Below are 13,062 nucleotides of genomic sequence, written 5' to 3'. Positions count from 1 at the left end.
GTATCAGCCTCACTTTACCTCTGAACTTAGTGAAATACTCACTCTTGCCTGTGCTATCTCTCCCCATGTTATACTGCTTGGTGATTCAATATCCATGTTGATACTGACTGTTCAAATATAACTGAACTCATGAATGTTCTTGAATGCTTCAATTTAACACAGCATGTGAATTTTTCTACCCATACTCATGGTCAAATACTTGACTTAGTTTGTACATCAGGTCTTAATAATGTTTCTACAACTAGTACACAAATTGGCATCTCGGATCACAAACTTATAGAATTTTCATTTAATTTTCCTTGCTGTAAGTCATACAAGAAACTGTGGTATCTTATTGCAACCTAAAAGCAGTCGACCCCTCATCATTCTCCACCTTTGTCTGTGCACCCTTACTTTCTGACTCTTTGAAACTGTCCTGTCCTTCAAACATCCTCTCAAATTATAATTCAGCTATCTCAGCTGCTCTTGAAGAGCATGCCCCCTTCAAGACAAAGCTGGTGCCCTCTTCTCGCTCATCACCTTGGTTTACTCCTGAATTGCAGGCAATGAAGAGAGTGGGTCGTCGTCTTAAATGACTCTATAGAAAAACAGGCCTCACTGTTCTACGCACCAAAAGGCTGAACCAAGTGCAATTTAATTCTGATATTCTTCTTTGGTTATTGCACCGACTGTGTCCTATTATATAGTCCATTCCCTCAAGCACCAATGATTTAAACAAAGACATATTCATAAGAAGCTGATAGTGTAAATGGACTGTATGCAATGAATTAGATGAATTGAAAATTACGTTCTTTTGTGCATTAACAGCATCCTTGATAAATATCAGACATATTTCTATGACAATGACATGCTCCTTTTTATATGCATAGAAAATTGGATTCTCATCAGAATTTGGATGCATGCTCTGTTAAATTATTATTAGTTATAATTAATCATTGTCATCTACTTAAACACAAATCATGGCTAATATTTAAAACTATTGTATCGGCTCGCACTTCGCTTCTACTGGTTGATTTTTGATTTTGAAAGTTAAATTCATTCAATGAAACATGAAAAAATTAAACCAAAAATAGTTCTCAATTCAAATTAAACTTCAAATGAAATGAAAATGTAATAAAAATAACGAAGTGGTAAAAAAAAAATCATACTAAATCCAAACATTTTACTCTGTCCAACTTCTTCCACCGGCCACATTTACAGTGACTTAAAAATTACTCTCAACAACAAGTGGAAAATTACTAGTAAAAATTAAATCATAAATACAATTATAAATATACAATAATAATAATACATAAAAACATAACAATAAAAATAATAATAATCAAAAAAATAAACCATTACCTCTAGAAAGTTTAACACAAATCTCATAATTTCAACAAACGGGACATGAAACTTATTGGACATGAAATTTATTCCCACCTGCTGGTGGAATCTCCAAACTGCAAATGCAGAAACTGAAATTGGACTTTGCGCTGAGATAAGAGGTCTTAGTGCAATGACATATTTCTCAGGAAAATAGCAAATTGTGCTTTGCTATTACATACATATAATACACTCAGAGTTTGCGCAAACTGTCCCTCCTATGCCCACTTGTCCTTTGTGCTGGCATAAAAATTGCACTTAAAATCAGTGCTCTCATGGACAAGAATTTGTGTACATTTGTAGCGCTGCGCTTTGCGCATTCACGAAAATAGAGCCCCATGTTTTTAAAAACTCTACTTGTATCACAAAATAACCGTTGTCTTACTGAAGTAAAACTGTAGTAGGCCAACCATGTTATATATATATATATATATATATATATATAGTTATTATTTTTATTACCATAGTTTTGGTTTTCCTTAGTAGTTGAACTGTGTTACATGGATTGGCGGTGCGAGACGGGCAAACCATTGTGTGCCTCATAGCCAGCGCACCTGGCCTTCACGTAGCCTCCCCCAACACTCCTACGAGCATCGTACGGTCCCCTGCACCTCGGGGACAAGTCAACTGCCCAAAATGGGGACAGGCCACCCCAGCCGTGGCCTCTTCTCTTCTTTATTTTCTCCCCAAAAAAGAATGGAAATCATTCAGCTGGGGGCCATAAATGTCTGCGTGGGGGGGTATCCATTCTCAAGGGGAAGACACCACGGAGACCACATCCTGCCCGAAGGGGAGGCAGTTGTGTGGAAATACGTCACATGGTCTTACCGAGTCTTGTCGGCAGTGTCACATGTGGAGAAGTCCCCATGGTAGGTCCTACCCAGAGGGGACAGAGCTCTACAAACACGGCAACCAGTGGCAGAGGGAAACTCTGCCCAAGCAAGACGCGGGTTTATCAACAGGGAAACCGTCTCGTGGAAGATACATCACATGGGGTTACAAACAAGCAACCAGCGCATGTGGATCACCTACCCCAGTACAGGGCCCAATAGCACACGTACTGGGCCGGCATCAAGTTTCTCCGCAAACTCGCCTGCCACAGGGCTAAGGAGGAAGGACATCCAGGGTCCATGACCTCGTGAATACGGCTGGGGGGTAAAAAGTGCACGTCTCCCCCTCCGAAGGTATTGGGTGTTGCCCTGCCCGCTGCTCTACCAATGTCTGCCAAAGAGGCGCCATTGGTTGGGGCCCAGGAGTCCGCCACACTCCTGGTGGAGTGTGCCCAAAGCCCCAAGGGGGGCGGCATGTCCTGGGCATAGTATGCCCAAGCGATGGCATCAACAACCCAGTGGGCGATCCTCTGTTTGGAGACAGCATTCCCATTCTGCTGTCCTCCGAAGCAGACAAAGAGCTGCTCAGAGCACCTAAAGCTCTGCGTGCAATCCAAGTAGATGCACAAAGCACGCATTGGACACAGCAACGAAAAGGCTAAGTCTACCTCCTCCTGGGGCAGCTTCGCTTGCAGGTTCACCACCTGATCCCTAAACGGGGTCGTGGGAACCTTAGGCATATAGCTCGGTCGGGGCCACAGGACCACATGAGAGTATTCTGGACTGAACTTCAGGCATGTGTCGTTGACAGAGAATGCCTGCAGGTCCCCTTCCCTCTTGATGGACGTAAGCTCAGTCAGTAGGGCAGACTTCAAGAGACTGCCTTTAGCTCAACTGACTCCAGGGCTCAAACGGGGCTCCCCGCAGGGCCACGGAGAGATCCAATGAGGGAATTAGTCGCGGTCTGGGAGGATTCAACCTCCTCGTGCCTCTAAGGAACCTGATGATCAAGTCGTGCTTCCCTAAATACCGTCAACTGCATTGTGGTGCGCCTCCATAGCGGCCACGTACACCCTCAAGGTGGGGGGGACAGCCGCCCCACCAGCCTCTCCTGCAGGAATGAAAAAAGCACCAACGTGACTGAGCATCTCTGGGGGTCTTCACGTCTGCCGCGCTGTCGAAGTCACACGGGATGTGAGTGGCTCACAATGACTTGAGTCGCTGCTGACTCCAGAGGAGGAGGCAGCGGGTGAGTTGTGACATGCGACGAAAGCACAGGCCACCTTGGCGGCTACTGTACGCTACCATTGCCGTGTTGTCCGTCCAGACCAACATGTGCTTGCCCTGGATCAACGGCCGAAACCTCTGCAGGGCGAGCAACACTGCCAGAAACTCGAGGTAGTTGACATGCCAGCGCAGACACGGCCCTGTCCAGGAGCCCGCGGCTGCGTGCCCATTGCACACGGTGCCTCAGCCACGCTCGGAGGCGTCTGTCATAACCACGACACGCCTGGGGTACTTGCACTAAGGGTACTCCTGCCCGCAGGAATGCAATGCCCATCCAAGGGCTGAACAGGTAGCGGCAGATCGGCGTGATGACCATGCGATGTGTGCCACGGTGCAATGCCCATCTCGTGACTTGAGTCTGAAGCCAATGCTGAAGCGGTCTCATATGCATCGACCCGAGCGCCGTGACCACCGTCAAGGACGCCATATGCCCCAGGAGCCTCTGAAAAATGCTTCAGTGGGATCGCCGTGCTCTGCCAGAACAACTTCAGGCAGTTCAGCATTGACTGCGTGCGCTCGCTCATGAGGCGCGCCATCATAGAGACTGAGTCTAACTCCAACCCAAGAAAAGAGATGCTCTGTACCGGGGAGAGCTGCTCTTTCCCCAGTTGACCTGAAGCCCCAACCGGCTGAGGTGCCTGAGCACCAGGTCCCTGTGTGCACACAACAAGTCTCAAGAGTGAGCTAGAGCCAGCCAGTCGTCAAGACTGTTGAGGATGTGGATGTCAACTTCCCTTAGCAGGGCAAGATCTAACTCTGCAACTTCCGTGAAGACGCGAGGTGACAGGGACCGACCGAAGGGGAGGACCTTGTACTGGTGCGCCTGGCCCTTGAAGGCAAACCAAAGAAAAGGTCTGTGCCAAGGAGAAACCGAGACGTTGAAGTACACGTCCTTCAGGTCTATGGCTGCGAACCAATCCTGATGCTGGACACTCACTAAAATGCATTTCCGCGTCAGCATCTTGAACGGGAGTCTGTGCAAGGCCCGGTTCAGAACTTGCAGGTCTGTGATTGGCCGCAACCCACCGTCTTTCCTTGGTATGATGAAGTAGGTGCTGTAGAACCCATTCTTCATCTCAACTGGAGGGACAGGCTCTACTGCATCCTTCCACAGAAGGGACGTGATCTCCACAGGCAGGCCAGCGGTGTTCTCGGCCTGCACTTGAGGTAAAACAGACGCTGCTGAACCTGGGCGGGTGCCTGGCGAACTGAATCGCATATCCGAGTCGGATGGTCCCGGTCAGCCATTGCGACGGGTTGGGGAGCGCAAGCCATGCCCCGAAGCTCTGGGCAAGGGGGATCAAGGAGACAATAGTGTCGGACGTACCGGCAGGTGGGGCAGAGCGGTGGGGCGGAGCCGGAGCGGCTACGTTGAGGGGGCTCAGACCCCGAACTCGTGGCTGTGCTGAGTCTGGTGACATCGAATCACTTACCTGGCTCCGGGTACCCACCATAGGTCCAGTCAGCGACGGGGGAGGAGGAAACTGTCCTCGTAATCCATCACAACTGCCCGGGCGGGTGTGTTGTGCCGCAGCTGGGCACGCAGGGGCGGGGGGCCCAAAACATTAAATGTTTTGTACATGAAAAACTGTTTTTTACGTTGTTTTAGTAGCATTTAAACATGATTTAATCTATTAAAAAATTTGTAATTACAATACATCTCCACTTTATACAGAGCACCCCCACTATTTTCAGAAGCACCCTCAGTGATTTTTATCTGGGGGGCGCCAATTGAAAATCTTGCCTAGGGCACCAACAGAGCCTGGGCCGACCCTGGCTCGAATTAATTGCATACATACATATACATACATACATATACACATATATGAGATCTGAAATTAGAGCATTAATTGCATTACTTTATACACAAAAATAAGACGGTTGCTAGGGAGGGTAGAGTCACATGGGGTAACCTCCTCGTGGTCGCAATTAGTGGTTCTCGCTCTCAATGGGCCACGTGGTAAGTTGTGTGTGGATCGCGGAGAGTAGCGTGGGCCTCCACATGCTGTGAGTCTCCACGGTGTCATGCACAGCGAGCCACGTGATAAGATCCATGCGGATTTACGGTTTCAGAAGTGGAGGCAACTGAGACTTGTCCTCCACCACCCGGATTGAGGTGAGTAACCGCGCCACCACGAGGACCTAGTAAGTAGTGGGAATTGGGCATTCCAAAATTGGGAGAAAAGGGGATAAAAAAAAAAAAGGTAAAAAAAGGACAAAGGTCAACTATATCATTAGGCAGATTTTTATCATAAGGTTAAAATGTGTCCCTAGGACAAAAGTACTTTTTAATAAAAAGTTATTCGGGGGTCGGGGCATGTTGTCACATTGTTTTTGGGGCATGTTGTCACGTGTTTTAAATGTCATTAATTCACACAATTTATCAATTACAATATTTGTTAGCTACATTTTTTTTGTTGTTGTTGATATTTTTATACCTTACCTTTTCAATTTTTATTGTTTCATGAATAGTTTTGTGATTCATACTTGTTAAATGCAGTGAAATGTTGCTGATGTTGTAACAGGCTATTTAATGCAGGCATAGATTTAGTTTTGGTGGTTGTGATGGTGGTGCCCTTTCCCCTATATAGTGTAACAACATTTCCCAGTGGGGCAAGTTGTTACAAAAGTTCAGTATGTGTTCAGTGAACTGTATCTTTTTTCCTGGGCAATAACAGTGAAAAAGTTCAAGAGCTTTTTTTGTAGCCAAGACTTTAAAGTATGTGGCTGATCAGAAATTTACTTTAAAAAATAAACATAGCCTGAGAAATATCCACTGGAGTAAAAAGTGTGACAGTGTGATTTTTAAAGGGATTGCTAGTGATTTTCTGTGCTATTGTAGAACTGTATTTCCTCTATTTTAGATACAGTATACCTTTTTGATGTGTCGAGTTGTTCTTACATTTGGAAACAACATCATTTGAAATAATGCCTGCTGAAGAATTATGCACAATAAGACCAAGAATGTGTATTAAGATATAAATATGTTCATTTTTATTTCATTTTGACTTTAAAGTAGTCTCTATAAAATGATAGCTCTAAACTCTGGTTGGATAAGCAGCTTAAAATGCTAATAAACATTTGATTGACATTTTATATTTACATGCCAAGTTGCTGTGTTACTTGGCAATCGTAAACAGCCCACTGGTAGAATACTGACCTGTATAACTTGGTACAAGAATTGTTTATTCTGACTATTAATATTAATAAATGTTACTATTGAATGAACATTGGCATCTTTAATCATATTGCTGTTGCCACGCTTTTATAAAATCAACAAGCCACTTGAGTGGCTTATTGCTTATTAAAGTATAAACATTGTCCTGATGTGCTCATTTTTGTGTTTTCAGGTGAGTGAATCATCTCACGTCACGATGGATGAGTGTGTGACGGTTGTGGATGACACCCCATGTTGCTACTCCTATGACTACGATCTGTCCCTCCATTGAGCTGCTGCTGAGTGTGTAATCTCGCACGGCCATTCCCACGTGTTTCCATCACACCCGTATGTGTGCCCCAGGTCAAGATCCACGCACCTGTCAAAGGTAAACACTGTTAACTTTAAGTCTAGATGTCTCAGAATAGGTGACTAAGAGATGTTGATTCATTCAAAGAAATGAAAATTTTGTCATTATATAATTTTTCTGTCATTATATATACTGTTTACTTTCTATTTACAATTTACTTTACCACGTTCAGGCTGCTATACCTGTGGTCTGAGTGACTTTGATGAGACCGCAATGGAATTTGTCCTTCAGTTAAGTTTTCGTGTGGAAGTTCTTGGCTCCACCGGTCACTGATATCAGCAGGTTTGGAGGACGAAGTTTCCACTGATCTGTCATCAGCTGATACAGACTGTCAGACGGGGTGTCCATCGACACATGAACATACCACACACACACACACACACACACACACACACACACACACACACACACACACACACAGACACACACACACACACACAAACAACTGAATTCCTTTTACAAGTTCATATTTCCATATAATCTTTTATTTAAAAAATAAATAATAGAAATTAATGAGAATTTGGTGGTGGCAGGGATAATGCTGATTTTTTAAAAATCATTGTATTTTAGATTTTTGAAAGTTAGAAATCAAATTTAAAAATGACTTTGGTTCTGGCTGTAGAGCCCCTGCAGCAGGGTGTTTGGGTGACGTCTCAGCAGCATACTCGTAGGACAAAGCGATACTACTCTCCCGTTCCTGTTAGGATTTCCAATAGATTCTGCCCACTCAGTGATGCACCCACTGATAATCATGTTGAAAGAGCCCTTGTTATTAGTGATTCTATTGTAAGGAACATGGAAATAGAGACTCTAGCCACTATTGTTAAATGCATTTCGGGTGCAAGAGCATCTGACGTCCAATCATATTTACAAGTGCTGGCTAATGCTAAATGTAGATTTTCTAAGATTGTTATTCATGTCAGCACTAATGATGTCCAGCTTCGCCAGCCGGAGATCACTAAAGATAATGTTAAAGAGGTGTGTGAACTTGCAAAAATTATGTCAGACACTGTAATATGCTCTGGTCCCCTCCCTGCTCGTAGTGGTGATGAGGTTTATAGTAGATTAGTGTGACTGAATGGCTGGATGTCTGAGTGGTGTCCGGAGAATAGCATAGGATTTATAGACATCTGGACAATTTTTTGGGGTAGACCTGACCTGCTAAAGAGAGACGGACTCCATCCATCCAGGGAAGGTGCCGCTCTCCTCTCTAGTAACTTGGCTCATAGTCTTAATAGTAATAGAGTTTGACTAACTGGGGCCCAGGTCAGGAAGCAGACAAACTGGCTAAACCGAACATCTGCTAGCTGCCTTGAGACATCATACAGGTCACATAAACTACAACACATAGAGACTGTATCACCTAGATATCATATAGAGACTGTGTCAGTTCCCCGAACTACCAAACACAGAACTTTCACTAAGTCATTTATAAAAACAAATATTAATATCAAACTTGAAAATAATGATAAACATCATATAAAGGTAGGGCTACAAAACATTAGATCACTTTCATCTAAAGCACTAATTGTTAATGAAATTAGTAAAGATCATAGTTTAGATTCACTCTGTTTGACTGAAACCTGGCTTAAACTGGAAGAATATATTAGTTTAAATGAGTCTACTCCCCAAGGTTATTGTTATAAACATTAGGAGGAGGAGGTGTTGCTACAATTAACAGTTATGTTTTTATTGTTACTCAGAGGTCAGGATTTAAGTAAAATTATTTTGAACTGATAATACTTAATGTGAAATCGTCAGATATAAATACAAAATCTGTGTTGTCTTTTGTTCTTGCTACAGTATATAGACCACCAGGGCCATATTCTGATTTCCTTAGAGAATTTGATTTGATTGCTTATTTTCTGTCAGATCTAGTAGTTACTGTGGATAGAGCTTTAATCATTGGTGACTTCAACATTCACATAGATAAAGAAAATGATACACTGGGATTAGCATTTATCGATATTCTCAACTCAGCTGGGGTCAGACAAAATGTGACAAGATCTACCCATCACCATAATCATATGCTAGATTTAATTCTGTCATATGGAACTGATGTTGATATTTTAGCTATTCTGTCACATAGCGATGACATCTCAGATCATTACCTCATCTCTTGTATGCTGCACTTAGCAAAAGTCACTCATACAGGTTTGGAACATCATGGCTATAAGTACAGAAAATGATGACAGAATTGTCATTTCTGGGTGAAATATCCCTTTAAAAGCTTATGGGCGAGTGAATAGTGCTGTAAAGTGGGAGACAGAGAGAGATATCAGACACCCTTAACAGTGCTCACAGCGATGGATTGCACAAGGGTTGGCTCCACTGCTGCCTCATCCATGCTTACAATCAGACAGAGAGAGTGAATGAGATAGAGAGGTGAATGAGAAAGAGAGAGAGAGAGAGAGAGAGAGAGAGAGAGGGAGGGAGAGACAGGGGAGGGTGTGTACATGATGGCCTGCAGTGCATTTACTGCTGCAGTGTAAAACTGTGCCCTGTTGTTGCATCTGTGATGTCATTCACGTGAGACAAGAGCTACAGGAAGGGCAACATTTCTGAAAACTGACCAATGTCTGAAAGCTTCAATTACTTCAAAACTCACTGAAGTACTTAGAGAAATGATTCAAAGTTGGTCATTTGTTGCAGTATAAGTATCGATTGTTTTATGAATCACAATGAAAAGCAGCTTTACAAAGAAAGGTAGTAGATAGACAAGCAGACAGGCAGGCAGGCAGACAGACAGACAGACAGACAGACAGACAAACAGACAGATAGATAGATAGATAGATAGATAGATAGATAGATGAAAAAGTATGTGAACCCTTTGGAATTAGCTGGTTTTCTGCATTTATTGCTCATAAATTGTGATCTCATCTTCATCAAAGTCACAAGTATGGACAAACACAATGTACTTAAGCTAACAACACATAAACAATAAAAATATTTTATGTCTTTACTGAACACATTCCATTAAACATTCACAGTGCTGTGAAAAAAGGAAGTGAACCCTTGGATTTAATAACTGGTCGATTCTCCTTTGGCAGCAATAACCTCAACCAAGCGTTTCCGGTAGCTGCGGATTAGACCTGCACAACATTCAGGAATTTTGGACCATTCTTCCTTACAGAACTGCTTCAGCTCAGCCATATTCTTAGGATGTCTGGTGTGAATGGCTCTCTTGAGGTCATTCCACAGCATCTCAATTAGGTCTGGGCTCTAACTGGGACACTCCAAAAGGTGGATTTTCTTTTTTTGAAGCCATTCTGTAGTGGATTTACTTCGATGTTTAGGGTCATTGTCCTGCTGCAGCACCCAACTTCTACTGAGTTTCAGCTGGTACACAGCCACCCTGACATTATCCTGTAGGATATTTTGATAAACTTGGGAATTTACTTTTCATTCGATGATGGTAAGCGGTCCAGACTCCAAAGCAGCAAAGCAGCCCCAAATTATGATGTTCCCTCCACCGTACTTCACCGTTGGGATGATGTTTTTGAACTCTTGATCTCTCACGATCAATATACATCAGCACTGCACTTTATTAATCTTATTATCTCACACTGGACTGTCATAAATTATATTCTTTCTTAACAACACACTGGCAACTGACTATCAACCGAAAGCCTGAATGTCAATACAGTAAATATAACCTACTGTACATTTTATATATACTATATATACTATTTTTATTGTATAATGTGTATTCTATATTGTGTGTATTGTATAATGTACATTGTATGTATGTAAATCTGGAGTGGTGGCATAGTGGACAAAGCACTGAACTGGTAATCAGAAGGTTGTTGGTTTGTTCCCCACAGCCACCACCATTGTGTCCTTGAGCAAGGCACTTAACTCCAGGTCGCTCTGGGTGGATTGTCCCAGTAATAAGGGCACTGTAAGTTGCTTTGGATAAAAGTGTCTGCCAAATGCATAAATGTAAATCTGAAGTTTATTGTAAATTGGTACATGTCTCATTACTGCTATGTTGCTCGGAACTGCACCCAAGAATTTCACACACTATTGCACTTGTGTATATGTTTGTGTGACAATAAAAGTGATTTGATTTGATGTTGGTAGGCAGTGCCTTTTTTACACCATGTAGTGCTGTGTGTTCTTCCCAAACAATTCAACCTTAGTTTCATCAGTCCACAAAACATTTTCCCAGTAGCGTTGTGGAGTGTCAAGGTGGTCTTTGGCAAACTTCAGGCATGCAGCAATGTTTTTGTTAGAAAGCAGTGGCTTCCTTCATGGTGTCTTGCCATGGACACCATACCTGTTTAATGTTTTCTGTATAGTAGACTCATGAACAGAGATGTTAACCAGTACCAATGATTCCTTCAAGTCTTTATCTGTCACTCTAGGGTTCTTTTTTTACCTCATTGAGCATTCTGTGGTGTGCCGTTTGAGTCATCTTGGCTGACCGGACACTTCTAGGTAGAGTAGCCACAGTACTAAATCGTCTCCATTTATAGACAGTTTGTCTAACTGTGGACAGATGAATATCTATGTTCTTCAAGATAATTTTGTAACCCTTTCCAGCTTTATGCAAAGCAACAATTCTTGATCGTAAAGTCAAAGTAGCTCTAACCCACACCTCTAATCTTATGTCATTAATTGGATGCCAGGTTTGCCAACTCCTGACACTAATTAGCTTTTGTTGATGTCTTTAGCCTATGAGTTCACTTACTTTTTCCACAGCACTGTGAATGTTTAATGAGATGTGTTCAATAAATACATGAAAGATTATAATTGTTTATGTGTTGTTATCTTAAGCACACTGTATTTGTCTATACTTGTGAATTTGATGAAGAGCTGATCACATTTTATGACCAATTAATGCAGAAGTCCTGCTAATTCCAAAGGGTTCACATACTTTTTTTTTGCCACTGTAGATAGATAGATAGATAGATAGATAGATATGTAAATAGACACACATCTCACCTGTGTGTCTGTATGTTTAACAATAATCTATTCAGTCTTATATTTCCTACTTGGATGTTGTTGACACCTTTTGGACTTTCTCATCTGGTGGGCACAGCATTTCTGCGGAAGAAAGTTATTATCTGCTTTTGCATTTAAAACATGCTGTTGTGATTCATGGAATTTTCTCAGACAAAAATAAAATGTAGCTGTCAACGAATTACCTTTTAACTGTATAACTTCCAGATATTATTGCAAATTATATATTTTATATTATTTTATTAGGTAGAATATATTGCAAATTTGATCAAATAATTTTAATACGTTATATGTATAATATAATATAATTAGGTGTTATAAATTTTAACATTAAATAAAAAATAGAAATTTTGTTCTTGCGCAAATAAAAATATGTGGCTTCAAATAAAACATATAATTTTTGTTTAAGGACCAAAAAAATGTAAAAATCTCTGAACAAACTATATGCCATCAGAATGTTTTTTTATTTTTATTTTATTTATTTTTTTGAAGTAATTAACTTTTAAAGTTTGTGCTAACTATAAAGAAACAGTATTAGAGGATAAGTTAGTGAATTAGTTTTTTTAGTTGGCTTTTGGTTCTTCATGGACACTGTGATTGGTCATAGTCTCTTAGTTCACAGCCTCATATATTCCTCATATAAGAGTTGAACCGTTTGCAGTTCTTGTCATGAATGAAAGTTGCCATAGTAATTGTCATCAAGTGAAACTCAAAGCAAATTCAAAGTGAGAAACACAATTCTTTACATGAGTGATCAGATTACATTATTAAAAGCATAATGGTGTTGGATTTCCAGGCACTGATTGGACATATAAAGACTGCATGCAAATTCTAATTCTGCTTAAATAGCAGTTTTGAAACCAGTTTAAATGGTGTTCGAGAGCTGATCTGGATTTGTTTATTAACCCTTTAATCTTGGATGGTGTTTTTAAAGATGCCCTGTTTCAGTGGCATACCCAAAATTAAAGGCTTATAACTCCACAAACAAACATGATTTTAGTAATGAGATTTCACAGAATCAGTTTCATTCTGTGCCCTTTGAGTCATCATTGAGTCTGTGTCATGTACTGGGCACCATCTCCTGATGGCCA

The 13,062-nt window shown here is 41.6% G+C and overlaps 1 pseudogene; it reads right to left on the bottom strand.

Moving 5' to 3' along the window:
* Positions 1–6,838: 6,838 nt before the first annotated feature.
* LOC127447614 (transient receptor potential cation channel subfamily M member 2-like) lies at positions 6,839–7,363 on the bottom strand (annotated as a pseudogene).
* Positions 7,364–13,062: the final 5,699 nt, after the last annotated feature.

The sequence above is a fragment of the Myxocyprinus asiaticus genome, chromosome 10 (genome assembly GCF_019703515.2).
Source record: "Myxocyprinus asiaticus isolate MX2 ecotype Aquarium Trade chromosome 10, UBuf_Myxa_2, whole genome shotgun sequence".
Classification (NCBI taxonomy): domain Eukaryota; kingdom Metazoa; phylum Chordata; class Actinopteri; order Cypriniformes; family Catostomidae; genus Myxocyprinus; species Myxocyprinus asiaticus.
The sequence above is the reverse complement of the archived record's forward strand: the minus strand, read 5'-3'. Positions and strand labels throughout refer to the sequence as shown.